The following is a 26,785-nucleotide window of genomic DNA, read 5'->3' on the forward strand; positions in this document are numbered from 1 at the left end:
AAAAGGAATGGGGAAGCTTAGAAGAGTGAGCAGAGGGAAGTTCAAAAAAAATTTTCAGTTTTGAACATGGTAAGTTTGAGATTTCTATGGGACATATAGCTAAAAATGTCTAATAGACAATTGGTGATGTAGAACTAAACTTAAGGGGAGACAATGGTTAAACCTCTAAGAGCTGATGAGGTCACCAAAAGAAAGACTGTAGAGGAAGAAAAGAAAAGAACGTAGGGAAAAAAACTTGAGAACAGATTGCATATCAGGGACCAAAGATAATGCCAAAGCTTCAACAAATATTTATCATGGCAGGGGTAATGTAAGGTGGGAATGGAATAAATATTTATTAAGTGCCTACTATAGACTAGAAATTGTGCTGAGTACTTTACAAATATGATTTTATTTGATCCTTACAACAGTCTAGTGAGATAGGTGCTATTATTATCCCCCTGCTACAGTTGAGGAAATTAATACAGAAGCAAGTGACTTGCCTAGCATCTCACACCTAGTATTTGATTTGATCTCATGTTTTTCTGATTCCAGTTCCAGTGCTCTATATGCTTTACCATTTAACTGCCTCATAGTTTAAAATTATAGAAACATAGAAATGGAAGGAACCTTATAGATCACTTGGTCCAATCCTTTCATTGGCCATAAATGCAAGCATGTGTATTGAAGACCCCTTTAATGAGAAAAAAAAGTTTCTTTTCTCCCCCTTTTAAAAATTCTGATGGAATACCCAGATAAGAAGGTCTCATTGCATGATAGGAAATCATCCTAAGGCTCAAAGAGAAGTTGTTGAATCTTGGAGAAGTGAGAACTAAGTGGCTGCCAGCAATCCAGCCATTTCCATGAATTTAAAGCATCAGCCACTCTAAGTCTAAACCCTGAACAGAGGAAATTATATTGTGTGGTATTGTACAGTGTAATCCCTGAACTACATAGCAGAGAGGTTGTCCCTGATATGATTTCTTGGAAGTAAGAGTGAACAAAAAGTTAAGGGTGGAAAAGAATGGCTCCTCCCTACCCTTAGCATTTGATCTCCCATCATTATATTCTTTCAGAAGTTATTGGGGGTGACAGGGACTTGTATAACATGAATCAATTGTAGTTCTGAAAACAAATTCTTCATTGGTGCACCTGACTACATGTCATGTTTGCAGCTGCTTCCCTCTAAGGACTAAGAACTGTCACATTTACAGGGTGTCCTTTATTCCCTGTCAAGCAAACACTTTACACAAGTGTTTGGATATACTTCCCATGACTCTGGCCTGAAGCCTGCAATGAATCAGCTGCAGCATGCTCTCTCTCTCTCTTCTCTCTCTCTCTCTCTCTCTCTCTCTCTCTCTATCTCTGTCTGTCTGTCTGTCTCTCTCTCTCTCTCTGTCTCTCTCTCTTTTTCTCTCTCTCTCTCTGTCTCTCTCTGTTTCTCTCTCTTTCTCTCTGTCTCTGTCTCTGTCTGTCTCTCTGTCTCTCTCTCTCTCTTTTCTCTCTCTCTCTCTCTGTCTCTCTCTGTTTCTCTCTCTTTCTCTCTGTCTCTGTCTCTGTCTGTCTCTCTGTCTCTCTCTCTCTCTTTCTCTCTCTCTCTCTCTCTCTCTCTGTCTGTCTGTCTCTCTCTCTGTGTCTCTCTCTCTCTCTGTCTCTCTGTGTCTCTGTCTCTGTCTCTGTCTCTCTCTCTGCCTGTCTGGCTGTCTATCTCTCCCTCCAAAATTTTTCTCATCTCCCCTCATCCAAACCTTGCCCAATCATCTTAGGCCCTTCATTCCCCACCAAATACCACTTGCTGTTATCAGCTACCCAGAGGCAGAAGGAAAGAAAGAAACATTGACAAATGTGAATGACAATTACCAACAAGCTCCACTGGCCTGCTAGGATTTACTAATGGCTTTTAAAAGATACTCCAAGTCATTATTGCAACATTATGGGAGTTGGGCAGATTGCTGCTAATCTCAGATTCCCTTTGTGTTCTTAATGGAGAGGAGCAAAGCTTCATGGATAGAGTCCAATTTTATACCTTTGTTCTCAAATCTAGTTTAAAGGGAAAAAAAACAACTAGCTACAAAGTACAGCTGTTCAAGAATGAGTAAGATAACATCTAAGTGTGAAATGAATGGCTCACCTTCATTCAGGTCATTTAATTTTCTGTGTCTTAAGGTACAAAACAAAACTGGTCAGGTTAATAGGTTGCCTCCACATGAGTAGGTCAATGTTTTTGAAAGACCTCCTGGATAATTATTCATTCTGCCTGGAATAAGGAAAAAAAGATCATTTCGGGGTTTTCAAAGAATTTTGGCAGTTTGAAGAAGCAGCTCACAACAGAGGACAATATTTTCTTTGGAGCATGTGCAAGATCTGTCTGCCTTTGGGTGCACTCCCCTTTTTTCCATGAAAGCATGTTCAGGCTAAAAGTACATAATACTGTAATGATAAAAAGAAGGTAAGAGTGTTTGTCTCCTCAGAGAACAAAGAATGAATTTATTTAGTCCTTTGCAACAGCAGCAAAATAAGATTACACTGTGGGGGTAAAATCAGTCCAGTGGCAAACAGAGTAAAAAACAAATTGCTCTCTAACCCTGGTCTGAGTGGTTATTGGCACTAAAATCAAAATGCTAAATTCCTGACCTGCTTCATCTTTTTTGTTTTTTTCATTTAATAATCTGAGATGAAAAGCTTTTGAATTTCCAACTTTTTTTTTTTTAAAAAGCATCTATTGCTCACAAAGCTCTTGGGAGGCAGTAGAAAGTGCTGGGTTTAGAATCAAAGGATTTGGCTTTTCCTCATATCTCTACTATTTTCTACTTCTATGACCTTGGGCCTCAGTTTCCTTATTTGTCAAAAAAAAAGGAGGTTGGGGAAAAATAAGGTAAAATAAAGGCATTGACTAGATAATTTCTGGGGTTCTTTGCAGCTGCAAATCGATCAGTAGTAATAGATTCTCTACTCCATGGGTATTAGTTTAATACTTTTCAGTGTGCTAGTATTCATTTTCCATGGGAAATTCCATGGAATCCATTGGGAGGCTTAATTTTTGTGTATCATGAAACTCCTTAAAGTCTAATGAAGCCTGTGGACCCCTACACAGAATAGTTTTCTTTTTAATTCAAAATTGGGAGAAATGTTAACTTGAAGTTAGAGGTGAGTAAAAAAATTAATATATGTTTGTTATTGCTGTTGCTGTTTCAAGGAGCTTCTGAAATCTGTCTACAGATCTAATCATGTTCTGATTAACAATTGACTCAACATTCCTCCCCAAAATGGCATATGCACAACACACTTCTACCATTTTTCCTAAATCTGACCTCTAGAGCAAAGTAGAACAAACCCAATCCTTTTTCCACAAAACAACCTTCCATGTAACTCAAGATATCTGTCTAGTCCCTCTAAGACTAAGTCTTTTCTTCTCCAAACTAAAAATCCTCAGTTCTTTCAATTCAGTTTCATAGGATATGATTCTGAGGCTCCTTATCATTCTGGTTTCCTTCCTCTGGATACTCTCTAGCTTATAAATGTCCTCCTGAAAATATGGTGCCCAAAACAGAGCAAAATAAATACTCCAAATATAATCAGATCAAGACAAAGTATAGTAGAACTTTTACCTTACCAGTCTAGGATCTTATATCTCTCAAATGCATAAAATTTTATAATATTTTTTGGTGATTACACTACATCTACAATTAGACATATTATTTAGCTATGTCTTTCAGATTTCATAATGAGGATGATTTTCTGAATCTATGTATAAAAATTTGTATTTATTCCAATAAAATTTAATCTTACTAGATTAAACCCAATGATCTAGCTTTATCCTACTATTCAATATAATAACTATTTCTCTATCCCTTTGCCATCTACATATTTAATCAACATATAATTCATGCATTTGTCATTGATAAAAATAGTGAACAGCATAATAATATATCTTTAGTATACTCTAATAGAAACTTCCTTCCAAGTTAATATTAAATTATTAATGATTTTTTATTATTGTTATAATTTTTACAAAGGCAGCCTGGCATAGTAAAGCCCTAGGTTTTAAGTCTGGAAGGCCTGAGTTAAAATTCTGCCTCCCTCATTTGTTGGCAATGTGATCCTAGGCAAATTACTTAAAGTCATTTTGTCTCAGATAATTTCTTAAGGCTCATGTGCTAAGTAACATATGAATGATCACATGACTCTGGTAGAAGGAGTTAGTTCGTTGAACCACAAATCTTTCTGTTTTGTTTTTTTGTTTGTTTTTTTTGTTTTTTTTAATTTTAGCTATTGGATTCTTTGGATTTAGCTCTTTGGATTCTGACATTTATAGAGTTTCAAGTTCACTTAACTATATTATTCTTTATCTTACACTTCTCCATCTTGTCAAGAAGAATAGCATGAAAAACTTGGTCATTTTCTTTTGCTAACATCTACATCATTTCCTTGATCTACTTATCTAGTAACTACAGCCAGAAAAGAAATATAGGTTAGACAGGTATAATCTGTTTTTTGATGAAATTATGATGAATCTTGGTGATCTTACTTCCTTTTCTATATACTACCTAATCCTTTAATAATATTTTAAAGCTTATTTTAAAATAATGTTTCATGAGTATTAAATATTTCTGCCAAATGTTTTAATGATATTTAATTTTTAAAATTCAATTTACTATTTGATTAAGTTGAAGCTCACTGGTCTATGGTTTGCAGACTACTTTATCTTCTCTATTTTGAAAATCCAGACATTTGCCCTTAGCCAATTTAGTTGTACTCCTCTTTTGCATGAGCTTTCAGAAATCCTTAGTTCAATAATCACATCCACCAGTCCTTTCAAGATGGTATTTAATGCACTTGAGCCTAGTAACAAAATCAGTAAAAGGAGCTAGGTGTTCTTTAATAATTTTTTGTTGATTTATATTTTTACTTCCTACTAACAATTTCTATTCTTTCCTTTTTTGGCCCAAAAGTTCTTGTTTAAAGAAAGAAAAAGAGAGAGAGAAAGAGAGAGAGAGAGAGTGGAAGGGGCGGGGCAGGAGAGAGGGGGGAGAGAGAGAGAAAGAGAGAAAGAGGGAGAGAGACCAGGGGGAGGGGAAGGGGAGAGAGAGAGAGAGAGAGAGAGAGAGAGAGAGAGAGAGAGAGAGAGAGAGAGAAGAGAGAGAGAGAGAGAGAGAGAAAGAAAGAAAGAAAGAAAGAAAGAAAGAAAGAAAGAAAGAAAGAAAGAAAGAAAGAAAGAAAAAATGAAGAAAGAAAGAAAGAAATGGAACAGGGTAGACAGATAGAGACACAGAGAGAGACAGAGAGACAGAGGCAAAAACAAAAGCTGCATATCACCGAATCATACAATTTCAGAATTGAAAATAGCCTCAGTGTCTACTTAGTCCAACTGAGTAACTCTTCTACATTATAATGCATAAATGGTCATCTAACATTTGCTTGAAGGCCTTGCTAGAGAGAATATCCACTTCCTCTAAAGCAACTTATTCCACTTTATGATAGCTCTGATTGTTAAAAGTTTTTCTTTGCATTAAGTCTAAATTTGTTCATGCCTGCTATCCTTACCCTTTCACCCCAAGCAACAAGTCCTTTCCCTGTTTTGATACCCCTCTTTTCACACATAGTGGAAGAAACCTGACTTTTTATGTTTAGTTCTCACCACCAACTTCAGTCCCTTAGACTTAATATTCCTGACACTGTTCTTATAAGATCATACACTTTTTTGGTATTTTTAATTCATTATCTGTTATTTAATCCATCCTTAACATGGTTTTAAAACAACTAACTTCAGACAATTAGGAAGATATAAAATAAAACTACAAAGTTATTGGGAATTCTATATATTACTAACAAAATCCATGAGGAAGCGATATAAAGAAAAATTTCATTCAGAGCAAAAACAGAATAAATAAAATATCTGAAAGTTAACCTACTAAGACTCATATTGGATTTAAATTTAAACTCAACTATAAAACTTTCTTTACAGAAGTAAAAAAAAAAATGATTTATCTAAAGTATAGATCTGACCATGTCATCCTTTCTGCTCCATGAGTTCCAACAGCTCCCTATTGCCTCCAAAACTAAATGTAAACTCTTCAGGTCACCGTTTAATGCTCTTTATAATCTGAGCTTTTCCTACTACTTCAGACTTCTTATACATTATTCCTCCTCCCCATAAACTCTACAATCCAGCTACACTGTCCTATGTTCAAATGCCATCTATGTGTTTTTGGATGGGCCATTCCACATGCTTAGAATGTTCTGCTCCCCCACCTCCTATTTTTAGTTTCTCTGCTTCCTTCAGGACTCAGCTCAAATGCCACATTCTACAGGAAGCCTTTCTTTCTCCTAGTCCTCTCAGCTGCTAATGCCTTCTTCCCCTCCTAAATTGCCTTCATTTACTCTGTATAAATTTTCTATGCTCCTGGTTATTTACATGTTGCCTTCCCCATTAGAATGTTTATTCCTTGAGGTCAGAAACTGATTTTTACTTTTCTTTATATTCCAAATGCTTAACACAGTTTTGGCACATAATAAGTAATGACTGACTAATTGGCTGACTATCGGAAGAGCCTCTGACCTTTTACCTAAAAATAAGTATTAAGTAACACTTCTCCATTTCCTCCCCTTTGTCATTTTCTTGCACCTTCCTATTACAGACAAGGTCTCTTTCTCTCTTTAGATCCTTTGCTTTTTTTACTTTCACCTTGAAGTCTTTTTTCTATTTTTCCCCCAAGGAAAACTCCATTCTTCTAGTAAACTAGACATAATAAACTAGAATAAATGCTCCTAAATCTCTTTTACCTTCCATTCTAATAGAGACATCAGCCTTCATTTTGTGCAATTACTAGTCTATACTAGAAAGAAACTTTAAGATTCCCTTTGCCTTTCATGTCTGCTGGAGATTGTTAGCCCTTTCTCATTCTTATAGATTGCTCTTGTGACCAACTTTCTCCTTTCTTTCCTGTTGATCAGTTTTCAGAAGGCTTCTGTCCCAATTCTATTTTTCTGATCCCTCTGCTCCCCCCCACCCCAAGTAAACATCAATCTGCATGTTTTTGCAGATTATAAAACTAGTTTGTTCAACTCTTGGATTGACAATTAGCAGCATCTTGCCAAAGGCACAAGTTAGTCAACAAGCTCTCCATTCTTGATGGATGTCCTTGGCATGGCTTAGCAAATTCCTACCTCCTGCTCCCCTAATCCCTGTGATTCAGAGTCACTGTTTTTCTGAAGTGAGAACTACTTTCCCTGGTTGCTGTCACTACACTAATTCAGCACAACTTTTCTGATCTCCCTTTTATCTTATCTTTTGGGGGTGGGAAGGTAATCTGTTCCTATGATTTCGTTAGTGTAGAGAGTTCCCCCTAAAGAAGTCCCCTCCATCAATGTATGTTGGCAACTGTTCCACAATTCATGGTCCTAGAAAGCTCCCTGGAATACTTAGAGACAAAAGGATTTGCCTAGAGTCATAGAGTCAATATTCATCAGAGGCAGGATTTGAATGTAGGCTTCCTCTTTTCTTGTCATTATCTCTAGACTGGCTACTCCTCTCAGACCTTATGATAGATGGGGCCAGAAGAAGCACCTGGCTTATTCCATGTTCCCCAGTACTATTTACAGACTTCTCCTCGGCCACTATGATTCAGGAACCTCCCTTCCTTTGAAATTCTCCATCCATCTATAGTAAAGTTATCTCATTTACCAACGTCCAGGACATTCTTCTTCTTACTTTCCTAAGGAGTTGAGAATTTAGTTCATAGAGTTCTCATCCACCCAGTTCCAATGTCTCAAACTTGAGGGACCTCTCATGTTAAAGTATTCTCAAATATTATGGTCTCTCAATTATGGGAGTTGGTAAAGTTGAGATTAATCAGAGAACTGAACTCTACTCCAGCCTTCAAAAAACTCCAGTGACTCCCCCTTATTTCTAAAATAGAATACAACTTGTCTTTTTATCTTTTAAAGTTCTTTTCAATCTATACACACTATTCTTCCTACAATTCCAGCTAAACTGGTATATATTCTGTGTTCCTCATATATGACATTCCAATATAATGTAAATTCCTTGAGGGGAAATAATATTTTATTCTTGTCTTTGTAGACCTGGGTGTGCTACACTTATGTAGCCTTAATAAATTTTTGTCGAATTGAGTTGAATGTAACTTCAGTATAGAATCTTCTGGCCACTGGGATCAATAACTCCTTCAAGAAATATCTTCCAACTTGCTCATAACCAAGGGGAGAAGACTCCTGCTAAGTACACTGAGGTAACAACCAGCTAATTAAACAGATTAATTACTAAGCATGTACCCCAGTGAGGTTAATGATAGAAAGAAATGTCTTATATAAAACAAAATACACATGTTGGGAACTTTAGTTTTGTTAGAAGGCAGGTGTTCAGTGGAATTGGAAGCATATTGAGAACTCACTATGATGCAAAAAATTTATAACTTTAGATTACCAAATGTTTAAAAAGGAAAAATAAATAAAATGGATAAAGGAAGAACATGTAGGCAGAGCCTCTGGGTATGTGTCTGTATGTATAGTGACATGTTTCTTCAGTCATTTCAGTTGTATCCTATTTTTTTGTGACCCCATTTGGGGTTTTCTTGGCAGTGATACTAAAATGGTTTGCCATTTCCTTCTCTATCTCATTTTACAGATAAGGAAACTGAGGCAAACAAAGTTAGGTGACTTACCCAGGCCACAATAAGTGTCTGAGGCTAGATTTGAACCCAAGAAGAGATTTTCCTGACTCCAGGCCCAGCACTTTATTCATTGTACCACCTGGCTCCGTAGGTATAGTGATTTACCCACCAAGAAAAAGCTACCTGATGGTGATGAAGTTTTGAAAAAAATCACCCCAAACTGAAAGTTAAGGGGGGCAATATGAGTTTTCGTTCCAATTCTGCCTCTGAGGTGTAATCTGCAAAACTTTCAATGAGTCTCTTGCCCACTCTGAGTCTTGAAGACCAAAAAGACTCATAATGGCCTCCTCATTGGTCTCCCTGACTCAAGTCCCTCTAGTCCATCCATAAAAAGATAAATGATGTATTCAGTGATCTCTGAGACTCTTCCTAGCTTTCTATGATTCTGATACTCACAGTGAGATTTTTGATATTTTAGATCAAAGACAGTGTTACTTAGCAGATAGAGACCTGCTTGAGAACAACAACCAAAAAAACACCCTAGGTTCAAGTGCATCCTCTGACACAAACTGACCCTGTCCCTAGAAAAGTCATTTTCTCTATGCCCCAAAGTCCTCTCTTAAACTATTAGTTGCAAGACAGGTGCTGATTGGTATCATTAGAGGGAACTTCTTCACCAGGAGCTTCCATCTATGACAGAAATTAGAAATCTAGTCTAAAAAACATTCTGCTTCCTATATGTGGCTCTGCCTTTTTAAATATCAGAATAATTCAGAAAGTGGTTTAAAGCAAGGCAAATCCTATAATTGCCTATTCATCAAGGAGATGATATTCTTCAGAAGGCAGATTTCCCACTACCTTGACCCTTACAAACAAACCATGTTACTTGGAGATAGGGTAAATCACATCCTGTATCTATGGAGAAAAAGATGAGAACAGCAAGTGTACCCTGGAACCCCTGTGCCACCCGCTGCTGGATCATGGATTGATCATCTTTGCATTTGAAGAAACCAGAAGAAAAATAGTCACTACTCAGGAGCCATATCCAAGTTGGATCTGCCCCCACACACAGCCCAGCTGCAGCCACTTGATAATTAATGACCTGATGAAAGATGAAGAAAAGAATGGAGCAAGAAAGGGAAAGAGATCAATTCTAGACAAAATAGAAGCTGAGTTTTCTCATAAAATAAACTGTACAAAATAATGGAGAATATTATGACAAAGTTCAATTTAGACCCACAGCCTCGAGAGGGAACATCATGTGGTACAGTCATGTCATATTTAAATAGAAACATATAAGAATCCCTATGGACAACATATTCATCTAGAAAATTACTTATTAACATTATCTATGTTCTATTGTGTTTTTATTTATTCCATTATATTTCCCAAATACACTTTAAGGTAGAAGTATTGAAAGCATCCTGATACATCTAGTGAATTAAATAAATCTCTATACTTGGAGTTAAATATGGATTCAAATCCCACCTGATATTTTATTAGTTGTGAAACTACAAGCAAATCACCTAACTTCATAGTCTCAATTACTCCATCTGTAAAATGGAGATAATAATATCCATAATATCTACCTCAAAAAAGTAGAATACTCTCTGATTGGTATTCCCTCCTAATTGGTTTTTCTGGTAAGTTTCTCTCTAGGATGTTTATGATATTCTAGTATGTTAAAGTAAGCCTTAGAAACAGAAAGTTCTATGTTCAAGTTCTGCTCTTCACAGACACTAGTAATCTGACCATTGACAAGTTGCTTAATATCTCAGTGCCCTAAATAAATTCCCTGTGACTATAAGGTGCAGACAAGTTGCTGATTACAATTTAATAAAGGGAATTTCCACACTAGAAATTCCCTAATGAGTGAATTACACATCTAAACAAACAAAAATAAAATAATCTATCCCATTGGGCTTGTTTGAAATATGTAGGATGTTTTGGACTTTAAAATATTATATCATATAATACATAAATAATATAATAATAAAATATTAAAATAAAATATTATATCAGATATTATATTACTCATATGAATATATACACATGGAATAATTACCAATTTTTTTAAATGAACCCAGCTGGCAGTTTTGTAGTTTTGTCTACATGATGTCAAAACTCTCCAACTGATTGATCTTTTTTTTTTTTTTTTTAAGAAAAAGAACTGATCCATTTTCTTTGAATGAATCAACCTCTTCTGTACGTGTCATGTCAATATGACTTCATTGCCACCAAACAACTTAACAAAGTTTATTACATTACAATCCCCAAAACCTTCAAGTACTAATGTAACAACTGACTAAATCATTCAGAACAGTGATCTAATGTAATTATAATAGAGAAGAAAGGAAAAGAGATTTAAAAAAGTGAGGTACTAAGTAAATTCAATTTAAGATGCTCTTGGACTCAAATTGAATTGGATTGATTTATTAAAGGACCAAAACAGACCAACAATGACCTCTTAATTAGTCTCCCTGACTCAAGTCTCAACTCTCCAATCTATCTTGCCAAGGAGATAATCCTAAAGTACATATTTGACTATGTTACTCCCATGCTCAATAGTATTCAGTTATTCCCTATTGTCTTTTTATTTAGCATTTAAAACCTTTTATAACCTTTTTCCAACCTAGCTTTTAAGGCTTATTACATATTATTCCTTTTCATGTAGCTTATGATCCATTCAAATTGGCTTTCTTGCTATTTCTAATATTAGATAGCTCCTGCTTAATGGATTTGGTTTTTTATTATTATTATAGCTTTTTATTGACAAAACATATGCATGGGTAATTTTTCAACATTGACCCTTGCAAAAACTTCTGTTCCAACTTTTCCTCTCCTTCCCTCCACTCCTTCCCCTAGATGACAGGCAGCCTCATGCATGTTAAACATGTTAAGTATGTGTTAAATACAATAAATATATACATACTTATACAGTTATCTTGTTACACAAGAAAAATTGGATTTAGAAAGAAGGTAAAAATAACCTGGGAAGAAAAACAAAAATGCAAGCAAACAATAATATATTGTGGTCCACACTCATTTTCCAGTGTTCTTTCACTGAGTGTAGCCGGTTCTGTTCATTACTGATCAATTAGAACTGATTTGAATCCTCTCCTTGTTGAAGATAGCCACTTCCATCAGAATTGATCTTCAATCCTCCAGTATTGTTGTTCAAGTATATAATGATCTCCTGGTTCTGCTCATTTCACTTAATATCAGTTCATGGAAGTCTCTCCAAGCCTCTCTGTATTCATCCTGCTGGTCATTTCTTATAGAACAATAATATTCCATAACATTCAGATGCCATAATTTATTCAGCTATTCTCCAATTGATGGGCATCCACTCAGTTTCCAGTTTCTGGCCACTACAAAGAGAGCTGCCACAAACATTTTTGCACATACGGGTACCTTTCCCTTCTTTAATATCTCTTTGGGATATAAGCCTAGTAACACTGCTGGATCAAAGGGTATGAACAGTTTGATAACTCTGAGCATAGTTCCAAATTGCTCTCCAGAATGGTAGAATCCATTCACAACTCCACCAACAATGCATCAGTGTCCCAGTTTTCCCGCATCCCCTTCAACATTTATCATTATCTTTTTCTGCCAGCTTAGCCAATCTGAGAGGTGTGTAATGGTATCTCAGAGTTGTCTTAATTTTCATTTCTCTGATCAATAGTGATTTGGAACACCCTTTCATATGAGTAGAAATAGTTTCAATTTCATCATCTGAAAATTGTCTATTCATATTCTTTAACCATTTATCAATTGAAGGATGGCCTGATTTCTTATAAATTAGAGTCAATTCGCTATGTATTTTGGAAATGAGGCCTTTATCAGAACCTTTGACTGTAAAGATGTTTTCCTAGTTTATTGCTTCCCTTTTAATCTTATCTGCATTAGTTTTGTTTGTTCAAAAGCTTTTTAATTTGATATAATCAAAATTTTCTATTGTGTGATCAATAATGATCTCTAGTTCTTCTTTGGTCACAAATTCCTTCCTCTTCCACAGGTCTGAGAGATAAACTATCCTTTGTTCTTCTAATTTATTTATAATCTCATTCTTTATGCCTAGATCATGAACCCATTTTGATCTTATCGGGGTGTATACTATTAAGTGTGGGTCAATTCCTAGTTTCTGCCATACTAATTTCCAATTTTCTCAAAGTTTTTGTCAAATAGTGCATTCTTATCCCAAAAGTTGGGGTCTTGGGGTTTGTCAAACACTAGATTGCTATAGTTATTGACTATTTTGTCCTGTAAATCTAACCTATTTCACTGATCAACTAGTCTATTTCTTAGCCAATACAAATAATTTTGGTGACCATAGCTTTATAATATAGTTTTAGATCAGGTACAACGAGGACATTTTCATTTGATTTTTTAAAATTAATTCCCTTGAAAATCTTGACTTTTTTTTCTTCCAGATGAATTTTGTTGTTATTTTCCTAAGTCATTGAAATAGTTTCTTGGGAGTCTGATTGGTACAGCACTAAATAAATAGATTAATTTAGTAGTATTGTCATCTTTATTATATTCACTCAGCTTCTCCAGGAGCACTTAATATTTTTCCAGTTGTTTAGATCTGACTTTATTTGTGTGGAAAGTGTTTTGTATGTTTGGTTCATATACTTCCTGGCTTTCCTTTGTCAGATAGATTCCCAAATATTTTATACTATCAACAGTTATTTTAAATGGAATTTCTCTCTGTATCTCTTGCTGCTGGATTTTGTTAGTGATGTATAAAAATGCTGATGATTTATGTGGATTTATTTTGTATAATGCAACTTTGTTAAAGTTGTGGATTATTTCTAATAGCTTTTTAGTAGAATCTCTAGGGCTCTCTAAGTATACTATCATATTATCTGCAAAGAGGGATAATTTGGTTTCTTCATTACCTATTCTAATTCCTTTAATTTCTTTTTCTTCTCTTATTGCCAAATCTAGCATTTCTAATATAATATTGAATAGTAATGGTGACAGTGGGCAACCTTGTTTTACTCCTGATCTTATTGGGAATGGTTCCAGTTTATCCCCATTACATATGATGCTTATTGAGTTTTAAATAGATGCTACTGACAATTTTAAGGAAAAGCCCATTTATTCCTATATGCTCTAGTGGTTTTAATAGGAATGGGTGTTGGATGTTATCACATGCTTTTTCTGCATCTACTGAGATGATCATATGGTTTTTGTTAATTTGGTTATTGATATAGTCAATTATGCTAATAGTTTTCCTAATATTGAACCAGCCATGCAATCCTGGTATAAATCCTACTTGATCATGGTGTATTATCCTGGGGATGATTTTTCTAATCTTTTTGCTAATATTTTATTTAAGATTTTTGCATCAATGTTCATTAGGGAGATTGGTCTATAATTTTCTTTTTCTGTTTTCATCCTGCCTGATTTAGGTATCAAAGTTTTGATTGGACTCCTTTTTTTTTCCTCTCTCTCTCTCTCTCTCTCTCTCTCTCTCTTTACCAGTTTACCAGTACTCTCTTTTATTGCAGTCATTCCAGGAAAAAAATGTGTATCCAGCTCCTACTTCAGTAATCTGGCCTTCATTTGCCAGCCTTGTTTCACTTAGGGCTGCCATTTGGATGCCATACATCCAACAAGAGTTCTCTCACAACAGGAGCTATTCTTTCAGGTCAACTGGATTTTGTATTGTCTATAAGTGTGTACAGATTCCATATACTAAAGATGAGCAGAATCAACTTTTTAGAAGTTTTTGTACATTTTAAGTTTCTAGATCACAGGGTGATATTCCCATCTACCATGGTAATCAGGCCAGGGTTGGGTAAGCAAAAACAATTTAGGACACCTTTTCTAGCCCCTTCTTCACACATGGAGATGAGCAATATGGTCCTTAAAAGATTGCTCAGACACCCAGGCGGCTGCTGAATTACACTGCTAGAAATTCCCCTGACCTAGAGAAAGGTCATCTATCTGAGAGTCAATGTAGCTTCAGAAGGAACAGTTGATAAGGTGTTTATTGCCCAACAACTATAGGAAAAAATGTTAGGAGCAGAACAGAGTTTTATACACAACATTTGTAGGTCTGATCAAGACCTTTGATACTATCAGTCATGAAGGCTTATGGAAAATTATGCTAAAATTTGGTTGCCCAGAGAAGTTCATCAATTTCACGATGGCAGACTTGCCCACGCTCTAAACAGTGGGCAATGTTCTCCAGTCACCAATGGAGTGAAACAAGGCTGTGTGCTTGCTCCTGTGCTTTTTAGCATGATGTTTTCAGATATGTTGTCAAATACTTCAATGAAGACAAATATGAAATCAAAGTCAGTTACCACAATGATGGTAAATTCTTCAATTTGAAAAGACTACAAGCCAAAACTAAAGTGGAGGGAGTGTTGGTGCATGACTTTTTTGTTTGCAAAGGATTGTGCACTCAATGCAGCCTCTGAGGCTAAGATGCACAAAATATGGATCAATTCTCTGCTGCTTGTGCTAATTTTGGCCTAACACCACCAATAAAACACAGGTGTTCCATCAACCAGCACCATACCATCTATATGTGGAACCATCAGTTACAGTAAATGGTGAAGTTTTGAATGCTGTGGTTAAGTTCACTTACCTTGGCAGTATACTTTCCAGGGATGTCCACACTGATAACGAAATTGATAATGCATTGTCAGAGCTAGCTCAGACTACTGAAAGTCTACAGATCCGTTTTGATAACATCATTGTTATACACCTGTGAAGCCTGGTCAGTCTACCAGTGCCATGCCAGGAAACTGAACCTTTCCTGATCCTTTCTGTTGGTAGTTCCTACACATTAAAAAAAAAAAAATACTTATATATGTAGCATGGAGGGATGTTAGGTGGCCTGGTGGATAAAACACTGGGAATGAAATCAGAAAGATTCATCTTGAATTCAAATTTGACCTCAGATTCTTACTAACTAGATGATCTTGAGAAATCAATTAATACCATTTGCCTCAGTTCTTCATCAGTAATATGAACTGGAGGAAAAAATAGCAAAACACTCCAGTCAGTGTCTTTGCCAAGAAAACTTCAAACCAAGTCACAAAAGTTAGGAATAACTGAAATAACTGCATAAGCACAAAAAAGTATCATTTTTTTTCTAATAGAATGTAAGCTCCCTGAAGGCAATGAGTATTTTTTTTTTTAATCTTCAGTCCCTATCATTATGTTTGCTGCATAAAATGCACTCAATGAATACTTGTTAATTGATTGATTTTATCTTTAACTCTATCTAGACTATCCAACTCTAATTTCTGCCATCTGGATATGAAGTATATGAAATATGTCAGTCTTGTGAGGAAGCCCAAAATAAGAGAAAGAGGTAGATGATTTGGATATGAATCTGCCACTAACTTTGTGTACTTGGATAAGACAATTAAAATTCTCTGACTATATTTCTTGATCTCAATTTAATAATATCTGCCCGACCTATATCAAACAAGACAGTACAAAGTGTTTTGTAAACCTTAAATTACCATGTAAATGTGAGCAAATAAGCATTGATTAAGTACCTACTATAGTGCCAGGAAATGTGCTAAACTCTTTTTGAATAGATCTCATTTGATTCTCACCACAACCCTAGGAGATAGGTACTGTTATTATTCCCATTTTAAAGTTGAAAAAATTGAGATAGATTCAAACTAAGTGACTTGCCCAGAGTCACACAGTTAGTAATTGTCTGTAACTGAATTTGAACCCAGAATTTCCACTCTTCAAGCTCAGCATTCCATCCATTCTTCAGCTGATAATTATTTATAGAGTTGTTTTAAGGATAAAAAGAATCAAAGAATTATAGATTTAAAGCTGAAAGGGCTTTGAAAACTAGGAAGGCCAATTTCCTTGTTTGGATGGACTATAGAAAAGTTAAGAGTCTTTCCCAAATTTACACAGTCAGTGAATGTCTATGATGAGATTTGTACCCACATATTCCTGACTAAATTCAATAATCTATGTCATCTTTCTAACATAATTTCATTATCCAGAAAATGTGAGATCTTTTGATCTCACTCTGAAATTCCCCTCTTTGATTACATTTTTATCTTTTCTCCCTCTCCCTCAGCTTTATAACCTTCCTCCTTTGTCTTCTCTTAGATGAGGTAAGTGATGCATTGGATAATTCTGGGCTATCAGACAGATTTGAATTCAAATAAAGTCTCAGATATTTCCTAGCTAAGTAAAGTGAAATCACTTTACTTCTGTCCATTTCATTTTCCTCATCTATAAAATGGGGATAATAATTGGACTTACCTTTCTTCCCATTTCTCAGTAGCTACATTGCTTTTGGACTTCTTGCCCCAATGTTCAGCACCTTCTCCTCCCCATCTTCTCAGCTTCCTTTTGTGCACTGTCTTCTCTTATGAGTTTGTAAAGTTCTTGAGAGCAGGAATTATATTTTTATTGGTATTTGTGTTACCTAGAGCTTAGCACAGTGCCTGGCACATAGTAGGCATATGAGAAATGTTTATTGCTTATTGACTACTCACAAGATTATTGTGAACATAAAAATGAGGTAATATTTATAAACATTAGATTTAAAAATTTGATACTTATAAAATTTGTATCTAAATACTATTTTTATTATTATTATTTTTATCATTACCATTCATTATTACCTCAGAATTATTATTATTATTCTCTCCATCATTGCCAGTTTCCTCATCTGTAAAATAAGCTGGAAAAAATGGAAGGAATGAAAAACTATTCCATTATCTTTGCCAAAAAAAAAAAAAAAAAAAAATGGGATCATGAAGAGTCAGACATGACTAAGCAACAACAAGAAGAAAGTACGGAGGAAGTCACTGAGAAAGTCTGTAATGTATGCACATCCATCAATCAATCAATTAACCAACCTACAATTATTAAGCAGGCACTATGTCAGTGCTAAGCACTGGACTGTCAGGGAAGAGCTTCTTCCCTTACCCTCAGCTGTTGACAGCATACTGTTGTGAAAATAATACCAGATTTGAAGTTGGGAGATCTGAATTAGAACTCCACCTTTCTTACTGTTTTTATGACCTGAGGAAAGTGACTTCACCACTCTGAAACTCAGTTTCCTCATCTGTAAGTAAGGACATTAGACTAGATAATCTTTTGGGAGGCCCTCCAGCTCTAAATCCTATGACAACATTTCTAAACTGGCACGTTCCCCAACTCTGGATTTTTACAAACTAGTCAGCTGCCTGCTCACACTCTGTTCAGACCTTCACTTTTTGATCTTGAGGCATTGGAGGAAGTTCCATGCCAGCCATACTTGCTTTTAATCCATTTCTGCTCCTAATTCCACGATAATTACACCTTTGTACCTACCTCTCTTCTGTCATCTCCCTTTTGTGTGTCATTTTCCTCCATAAATTCCTTGAGGATATAAATGCCTATATTCCCAAAGTATAGCATCTGGCATATAGTAAGTTTTTAATAAATGTTTTATGCAACTTAATATAAATAATATGATGAGGGAAGAAAGGGAAGACTTCCAAAGGTATAGTCTCATAAATCTCCTTCCCCAAATCTCAGGAATGGAACTATGACTCCCTAAAACAAACTAAAAGTGCTAGTACTCCAGCCTCTAGCTAGTAAATTAATTCTTTTTACATCATTTCCAATCTAAGCTCCTAGTAGTCAAAGTGGAGAGATGTCAGAACCTTTTTGTAGAAAGTTGAACTTAGTTGATATCAGCTGCCAGTGAAACCTTAATCTCAGACTATAAGGACAAATGCCCCTAAAACTGAAATATGTTCCTCCATCTGTGTGAGGGTGTGTCATCCGAATTCATGGACATTGAAGGGCAAAGGGGATAAACAAGTACTGGGAAACACAAGTTTCTATTGAAAAGCCAAGTCCAAGACAGCTAAACTGGGATGAACTCTCACTTTTGGATAGCAAGATCAGGACTTCAACTGGTCCCAAAAGGAGAAAAGGAAAAAAAAAAAGTGCAAAAGGACAGCTAAAGAAACTTCAATATGGCTTAGGTTCTGCAGGATTTTGGTCCAGCGACATAGTGACGCTCCAGGTTGAATTTCTCATGGCAAGGTTAAACCAAATTTGATCCATGCCCCACTCTGTCTGGGGTTCTCTCACTGTCAACAAACAGAACTGGGGAAGAATACTCAGCGGTGTCTCTTTTCCTTCTGACATTAAAACTAGACAAGTACTCCTCTGAGCCAAATCTTATTGATCACCATATTGATATCAGAGAAAACTCTACAATTCTGCCCTTCTGCAATTACCTGAGTACTCATCCTACTGCATGGAATAATAAACTAACTAAATGATGAAAGATGGTTGGCTTGGGCCAGATTTAAAGTTAATTAGTGGTATTCATTTGTTCTCTAAAATAGAGAAGGTCATATTACAAAGGAAATAATTTTCTTCATTTTTTGAAGTATCTGGGAAAAGTCTAGGGCAGAATATACAAATATATACATATAAATGCACATATATATTGAATATGTGAATACATGTATATGTATATGTATATTATATATGTGCATAAGTATATAGAGAGGATATTTATACATATGTATATATTATATATATACACATATGTATATATATACATATATATATATATATATATATATATATATATATATATACACACACATCTCTAAAGAGATAGTCTAAACAGATCCAAGATGAAGCATATGTCCAAAAAGAAAACTATTTGAGGCTGTTTCACAGTGATGATTTGAGAGATCAGAGTAAAAAAGAAGCTGTTTATGTGTTAATTTCTTTCTTCATGGTTAAGAAAACTGCTACCACAATGTCTCTTGCAGAAGGCTGTTTTATGCCATTGATGCCATTGATCATGTGTGTACAAAAGCATATTCTGACCTTGGGACCCTTCCCTCCCTCTTATTGGAGAATAGAGAGGCCTCCCAGAATGGTAAACAGGCCAGTCATCTCTTTTTTCCTACAGGAATGCCCTCCTCTGAACTTCTCCATCATATCCCTGGAGATATCTTCCTCTATCCAACTATTCCTTCCCTTTTCAGCTTGTTTTTATGAACTTTATTCCTCTACAAGAATGTAAGCTCTTTGAAGGAAGGGCCTTTTTTTTTTTTCTTGCTTGTTTTGGTATTCTCAGTTTTTATTTTAGCATAGAGCCTAGCACTATACTAAGTGTTTAAAAATACTTTTTATTTAAAAAAAAGTTTTTTAAAAAAAACTTTTAACTAGGCATGATAACATTATCAACAGCATTACTGACAGATTAAGGAGCCACTCAACAACTTCCTAAATTGCAGCTCCAATTCCATGATATTTTTAAGTCATAAACCCTGTAAATTTTTGCTGATATCCAAGGCTGTGTTTACACACTCAAAATAGGTTGCTAACTGGCTAGACCTGTAGAGCTTTTTATTATCATCATTATTATTTAATGATGTAATCAAAACTATCAAGCTGGTTTGTGCATGAAGACATAGCCTAATAGAAGAAATGAACTCCCCTTGGGTGGTAATCCAGGGCTCTAAGCTCATATTGCTGTTCCTACCACTTCCTTGCCTTTGCTGCATGAAAGGCTGTTCCTCATATCCAGAATGACCTCATTCTTTACCTCTACCTTTCAGAATTCCCAGCTTCTAATTCTGTATAATCTATAACTAGAGGATATTAGAGCTTCAAGGGAGCAACTTAGAAAGCTTTTGAATGACTTCTTCTCCTTCCCCCTCACATCATTTCATGTTGTGAGAGGTAGGAGAAAATTGTGTGTACCTGTATGGTATTAATAACCTACTGCAGTAGAGAATACTCTACATTTAGTAGATAGTACTCTACATCTATAGTGGATACTACTCTACAATGCCACTAGGAATACCCTATCTCAAATGCTACCTCTATCTTCAGCCTTTCCTGATCTACCAAACTGTAAATACTATCCCCTCCCTCCCTCAATCCTTCTCCCTTCCCCACCTCTCTCATTATCTCTTTCTCCTCTCCTTCCTCCCTCCCTCTATCTCTGTCTCTTTCTCTCTCTCTGAATCTCTCTGCCTCTTTTTCCTCCTTTTCTCTCTCTTTCTTCTCCCTTCCTCTCCTCTTTCTCCTCCTCCTCTCCCATCTCTTCTTTCTCTCTCTCTCCCTCCCCTCTTCTCCTTCCTCTTTTTCATTCTCTCTTTCTCTCCCCCTCCACTTTCTTTGTATCCCTAATATTTAGCATAGTGCCTGGTGCATAAGTGCTTAATAAATGCTTAATAACTGACTGACTGACTAAAGTTACAGAAATATTGACCAAACCTTTGAATGTGTCAGTTTGAGGAAATCCCAACACTGAACTTTCTGCTCCCAAGACAAATCACCAACTCAATTGTATCTCAGTCTTAGATAGTAGTGTGGGGATAGTAAGAAATAGTCACCCAACTACTGGTAAGAGGCAAGAATTTTCTATCCATCCTAAACTTCATATTTTCTGCATGAAAATTTTGTGTTGACTTACCCATATACATGTTGTTTCCACTCCAGTAAACTATAAACTCCTATAGGCTAAAGATTACTATTTTTTCTTTTCATATCTTCAGTGTCTCAAATAAGCCTTTAAACAAAAAAGATCCTTAACAATTGATTGCTACATGTTGATTACTACTTTAGAGCCAAATAGAATAATTAATATTTTGCTAGCAGGGGGAGGGCAAAAAAATAATTCATTAAATTCATCAATAAACAAGCCTATATTGATTTAAACATTTAAGCTCAATTATAGTCTCTGTCCTGAGATACTTATAGGATATCACTCTGAGTCAAGGGAGACAGCAGGTGTGTTGTTGCTCAATCATTTCAGTCATGTCCAACTCTCCCTGACCCGTTTGGGAATTTTTTGACTAAGAAAGTATTTTGAACTGGGACACTAATGCATTGTTGGTGGAATTGTGAACGAATCCAACCATTCTGGAGAGCAATCTGGAATTATGCCCAAAAAGTTATCAAATTGTGCATACCCTTTGATCCGTTGTTTCTATTGGGCTTATATCCCAAAGAAATACTAAAGAAGGGAAAGGGACCTGTATGTGCCAAAATGTTTGTAGCAGCCCTATTTGTAGTGGCTAGAAACTGGAAAATGATGATGCCCATCAATTGGAGAAGGCTGGGTAAATTGTGGTATATGAATGTTATGGAATATTATTGTTCTGTAAGAAATGACCAGCAGGATGAATACAGAGAGGACTGGCGAGACTTACATGAACTGATGCCAAGTGAAATGAGCAGAACCAGGAGATCATTATACACTTCGACAACGATATTGTATGAGGACATATTTTGATGGAAGTGGATTTCTTTGACAAAGAGACCTGAGTTTCAATTGATAAATGACGGACAGAAGCAGCTACACCCAAAGAAAGAACACTGGGAAACGAATGTGAACTATCTGCATTTTTGTTTTTCTTCCCGGGTTATTTATACCTTCTGAATCCAATTCTCCCTGTGCAACAAGAAAACTGGTTCTGCAAACATATATTGTATCTAGGATATACTGCAACATATCCAACATATATAGGACTGCTTGCCATCTAGGGGAGGAGGTGGAGGGAGGGAGGGGAAAAATCGGAACAGAAATGAGTGCAAGGGATAATGTTGTAAAAAAATTACCCTGGCATGGATTCTGTCAATATAGTTATTATTAAATAAAAATTTTTTTAAAAATGACTGAGAGACACACAAAAAAAAAAAAAAAGAAAAGAAAGTATTTTGCATTTCCTTCTCCAGCTCATTGTACAAATGAAGAAACAGGCAAACAGGGTTAACTGACTTGCCCAAAGTCACACAGCTAAAAAGTTTTTGAGGCCATATTTGAACTCAGGAAGATGAGTCTTCCTGACTTCAGGTTCAGCCCTCTATGCACTGCCCCACCTAGCTTCCTAAAATGCAAACTTGTAAATATAATAAATAGATAGAGAATAATTGAAGGTGAGGAGTAGGGAAAGCACTAACAGCTACAAGGATTAGGAAAGGCTTCATATAGAAGATGGTGCTATTATTGAGCCTTGAAGGAAACTATCTTGACAGCATTTTTAGAATTTGAAAATCTCCTGGTCTGGATGCAATGGCTAAAATTAAGTCCAATTTTTATTGACTATGGACTGAGAAAAGAATCGTTCAGAGCCCTCTTGCTAAACAAAAAAAAAAAAAAAAAAAAAAAAACAAGATTTCTGAATGTATGCATGTCCCACATTCTCCCCAAGAATCACAGTTTTGTGCTTACATTCTGCTAGGTATGGCCATTTTAAGAAGAAAAAAAATAAAAACAGAGGCGGGAAGATGGGGGATTCTTCCCATCAGTATAATTCTGTCCAATCATTAACCAAACTGATGAAGCTATGACAGTCATTCAACTGCAAAGTTCACTTTCAGAAAGAAAGGACTGAAGATCAGAATGGCATTCACAGGAAACTTCTGGAGTCTAGTTGCAATATGAATGGATGCATAAATCACGAAGAAATTTAAGAGACTCTATAGGAAGACTGCACAGTCTGGAATTAAGGCATTCGGTGAGTACAAAAACTTGTAGCTGATTGGAGTCAAAAGTGAAATCCACTTTCTTTTTTTTTTTTTTTTTTTTTTTTTTTTTTTTTTTATAATAAATTTTATTTTTATTTAATAATAACTTCGCATTGACAGAATCCATGCCAGGATAATTTCTACACGACATTATCCCTTGCAATCACTTATGTTTCGTTTTTTCCCCCTCCCTCCCTCCTCCGCCCCAGGATGGCAAGCAGTCCTATATATGCTAAACATGTTGCAGTATATCCTAGATACAATACATATTTGCAGAACCAAACAGTTCTCTTGTTGCACAGGGAGAATTGGATTCAGAAGGTAAAAATAACTCGGGAAGAAAATCAAAAATGCAAATAGTTCACATTCATTTCCCAGTATTCCTTCTTTGGGTGTAGCTGTTTCTGTCCATCATTTCTCCAATGAAACTCAGTTAAGTCTCTTTGTCAGAGAAATCCACTTCCATCAGAATACATCCTCATACAATATCGTTGTCGAAGTGTATAATGATCTCCTGGTTCTGCTCATCTCACTTAGCATCAGTCCATGTAGGTCTCTCCAAGCCTCTCTGTATTCATCCTGCTGGTCATTCCTTACAGAGCAATAATATTCCATAACATTCATATACCACAATTTACCCAGCCATTCTCCAATTGATGGGCATCCATTCATTTTCCAGTTTCTAGCCACTACAAACAGGGCTGCTACAAACATTTTGGCACATACAGGTCCCCTTCCCTTTTTTAGTATCTCTTTGGGGTATAAGCCCAATAGAAACACTGTTGGATCAAAGGGTATGCACAGTTTGATAACTTTTTGGGCATAATTCCAGATCGCTCTCCAGAATGGCTGGATTCGTTCACAACTCCACCAACAATGCATCAATGTCCCCGTTTTCCCGCATCCCCTCCAACATTCATCATTGTTTTTTCCTGTCATCTTAGCCAATCTGACAGGAGTGTAGTGATATCTCAGAGTTGTCTTAATTTGCATTTCTCTGATCAATAGTGATTTGGAACACTCTTTCATGTGAGTGGTAATAGTTTCAATTTCTTCATCTGAAAATTGTCTGTTCATATCCTTTGACCATTTATCAATTGGAGAATGGCTTGATTTTTTATAAATTTGAGTCAGTTCTCTATATATTTTGGAAATGAGGCCTTTATCAGAACCTTTAATTGTAAAGATGTTTTCCCAGTTAGTTACTTCCCTACTAATCTTGTTTGCATTCGTTCTGTTTGTACAAAGGCTTTTTAATTTGATATAATCAAAATTTTCTATTTTGTGATTGGTAATGGTCTCTAGTTCATCTTTGGTCACAAATTTCTTTCTCCTCCACAAGTCTGAGAGATAAACTATCCTATGTTCCTCTAATTTATTTATAATCTCGTTCTTTATGCCTAGGTCATGGACCCATTTTGATCTTATCTTGGTATGTGGTGTTAAGTGTGGGTCCGAAATCCACTTTCTGAAAAGGTTTGGTTGTTGAAAGTTGGCCGGGCCTCATTTGTTTTTCTCTGGCCCTTATGCAATCTTGTGGGATGTGGAGTCAGAAAGTCATAAATCATTCATGGCTGTGAAAAATCACCGGGTGAGGCAGATGCAGCTTCAACTGAAATGGGAAACATTTGCACAAAACCCAAAAGACAACGTCACTCATCTGATTCATAACTCACATTGGTTATGAATTCCTACCCTCAGTACCCTTTCTCCCGCGTTTGTTTGGGGCCTGGGCTTTGTTTGGTTTCCAATGGAGCCTGAGAAATGGCCTGTCACAATCAATCTGCATTGATAGTATCTCTCAGTGGCTTTGGGGGAGAATTTCCTAGTTTGTGACATTTAATGGCTCTACTGAAGCTACAAGCCCTCATTATCAACTAGGTCCTAATTTTGTGAATAAACACAGGAAAGGTCACCTGTGGCATAAGGGAAACCAGGCTTTCCCTTCCCTTCCCTCCAAGATCTTCCCTCCAAAAATCTCTCCCCTAACACCCAACAATCAGCAAGCATTTATTAAAAGTTTCCTACGGACTATACTAAGTGCTTAAGATTACAGAGAAAAATAAACGCAATCCCTTGTTCTCAAGAAGCTCACATTCTAATGGGAAAGACGACAAAAAAGTAAATAACCACATGTATAAATGTGTATGTTGGATGGATTGTGATATGTGTATATGAATATATTTAAACATGCATATACTGTATATAATTGTATTTATAAAATATATCCAGAGAAGTTGAAGATATTCTAAAAGGGGAAAGCATTTGTCTAGATTTCTCTTATTGGCAATGCATTAAATTGTTTTGAGGGTTTCTCTTCATTTTTCAGATTAAAATGCTTGTGGTAGTACTAACACTTTCTTCTCCTTTATGAGTTATTAATGCCTTTAGGATAAATTTGTTTTTCACATTTTTTCTATAATATGAGAATATCTCCCTCCAGAATTAACTATATAACATATATTTGATATAGAAAAAGGAAAGAAATTGGGAGTAGATAATAACACAAGAATGGCAAAAGAGTTGGGAAAACACACATGTGGGGATTTGGGGCAGCTTATACAGCATAAAGAAGCTAGAAAAAAGATGGCTATAAGGGAAGAAATACGATCATAAATACAAGCAGACTGACTAACCATTTTGTCTTGCCCTAATAACATCAATTTAATTAAAATCAATTCTATTTCTTGTAATAGTATTACTTAGAAGGAATAGAGTACTAGGAGTAAAGAGACCTGGTTTCTAGTGCCACTTGTGTCATTAACAGTTATGTAACTCTAATAAATAATTTCAGCTCTCTGAGCCTCAGTTTCCTCCTTGATAAAATAAGCATATCATACTAGAGTATCTTGAAGGACTTAAAATTTATTTTCAACTTACCCGCTGGGAAGTATTAAATTCAGAGATCAGTTTTTTATTACTCTTTAGTCTTGAAGCTTATTAAAAAAAACAAATTCAGCCCTATCTTAGTTTATAATAAAACTCTCCTTTTCTCCTCCTCATTTAACTTTCATTTTCTTGTATTTTATCAGCAGAGGTGTTGATGAGTTTTCTCCAAAATGATCCTCACTGCTTGTTCTTTTTTCTAATCTTGCATCTGATTAGAGTGACCAGATACGCCAGTTTTCTATTAATCTAACGGCTTCTAGGATAGTCATTTGGGGAGTTAATTTCTTCCCAATTAATTGCAAATTTTAAAAAAATGTTATTCAGTAGATCTTATGGTATAAAGCATAGGAAATTATAATATAACAGCAAAGTTATATGGTTTGAAGCAAAGGAAAGCCTGGAGTATGTTCTTAAATAATATTTTTAGCATATTCCTGGTTTTTTTCTTATGTTCTACTGAAATGTGCGCCATAGGAAAACACAGAATTAAATGAAGTTGGAGAAAATAATTTATTATTTTAAAAAACTTATCTACTGAAACTGGAAATTTCCCTACTAACCAATTACTACTCTGTTTTAAGCACTGGCCTCTTCCTGCTACATCCTTAAAATATAGATACTCCTTGGAGGGGGAAAACACACATAAAGTCTTCGACTCAGGGTAAGAAGGGACTTTGGATGTCTTCTAAGACAGTCTTTATATAACACATAAGTCAAGTACCCTCTAATATTTTCCCTGAAATGTGCTTGTCGGATCATAGATCTAAAGCCAGAAGCTA

The 26,785-nt window shown here is 35.7% G+C and overlaps 1 long non-coding RNA gene across 2 annotated transcripts in view; it reads right to left on the minus strand.

Moving 5' to 3' along the window:
• The window catches only part of LOC127550149 (uncharacterized), a 73,051-nt gene that overhangs the window by 30,035 nt on the left and 16,231 nt on the right, over positions 1-26,785 (minus strand). Inside the window, exon 1 of one of the 2 annotated variants that reach the window (XR_007950782.1) lies at positions 2,111-3,168. The exons of the other annotated variant lie outside the window; for it this stretch is intronic. This is a non-coding gene — a long non-coding RNA (uncharacterized LOC127550149). Of the gene's footprint in view, positions 1-2,110; positions 3,169-26,785 lie in introns of those variants that run through there. 2 annotated transcript variants of the gene reach the window in all.

This window comes from Antechinus flavipes, chromosome 2 (assembly GCF_016432865.1).
Source record: "Antechinus flavipes isolate AdamAnt ecotype Samford, QLD, Australia chromosome 2, AdamAnt_v2, whole genome shotgun sequence".
Taxonomy (NCBI): Eukaryota; Metazoa; Chordata; class Mammalia; order Dasyuromorphia; family Dasyuridae; genus Antechinus; species Antechinus flavipes.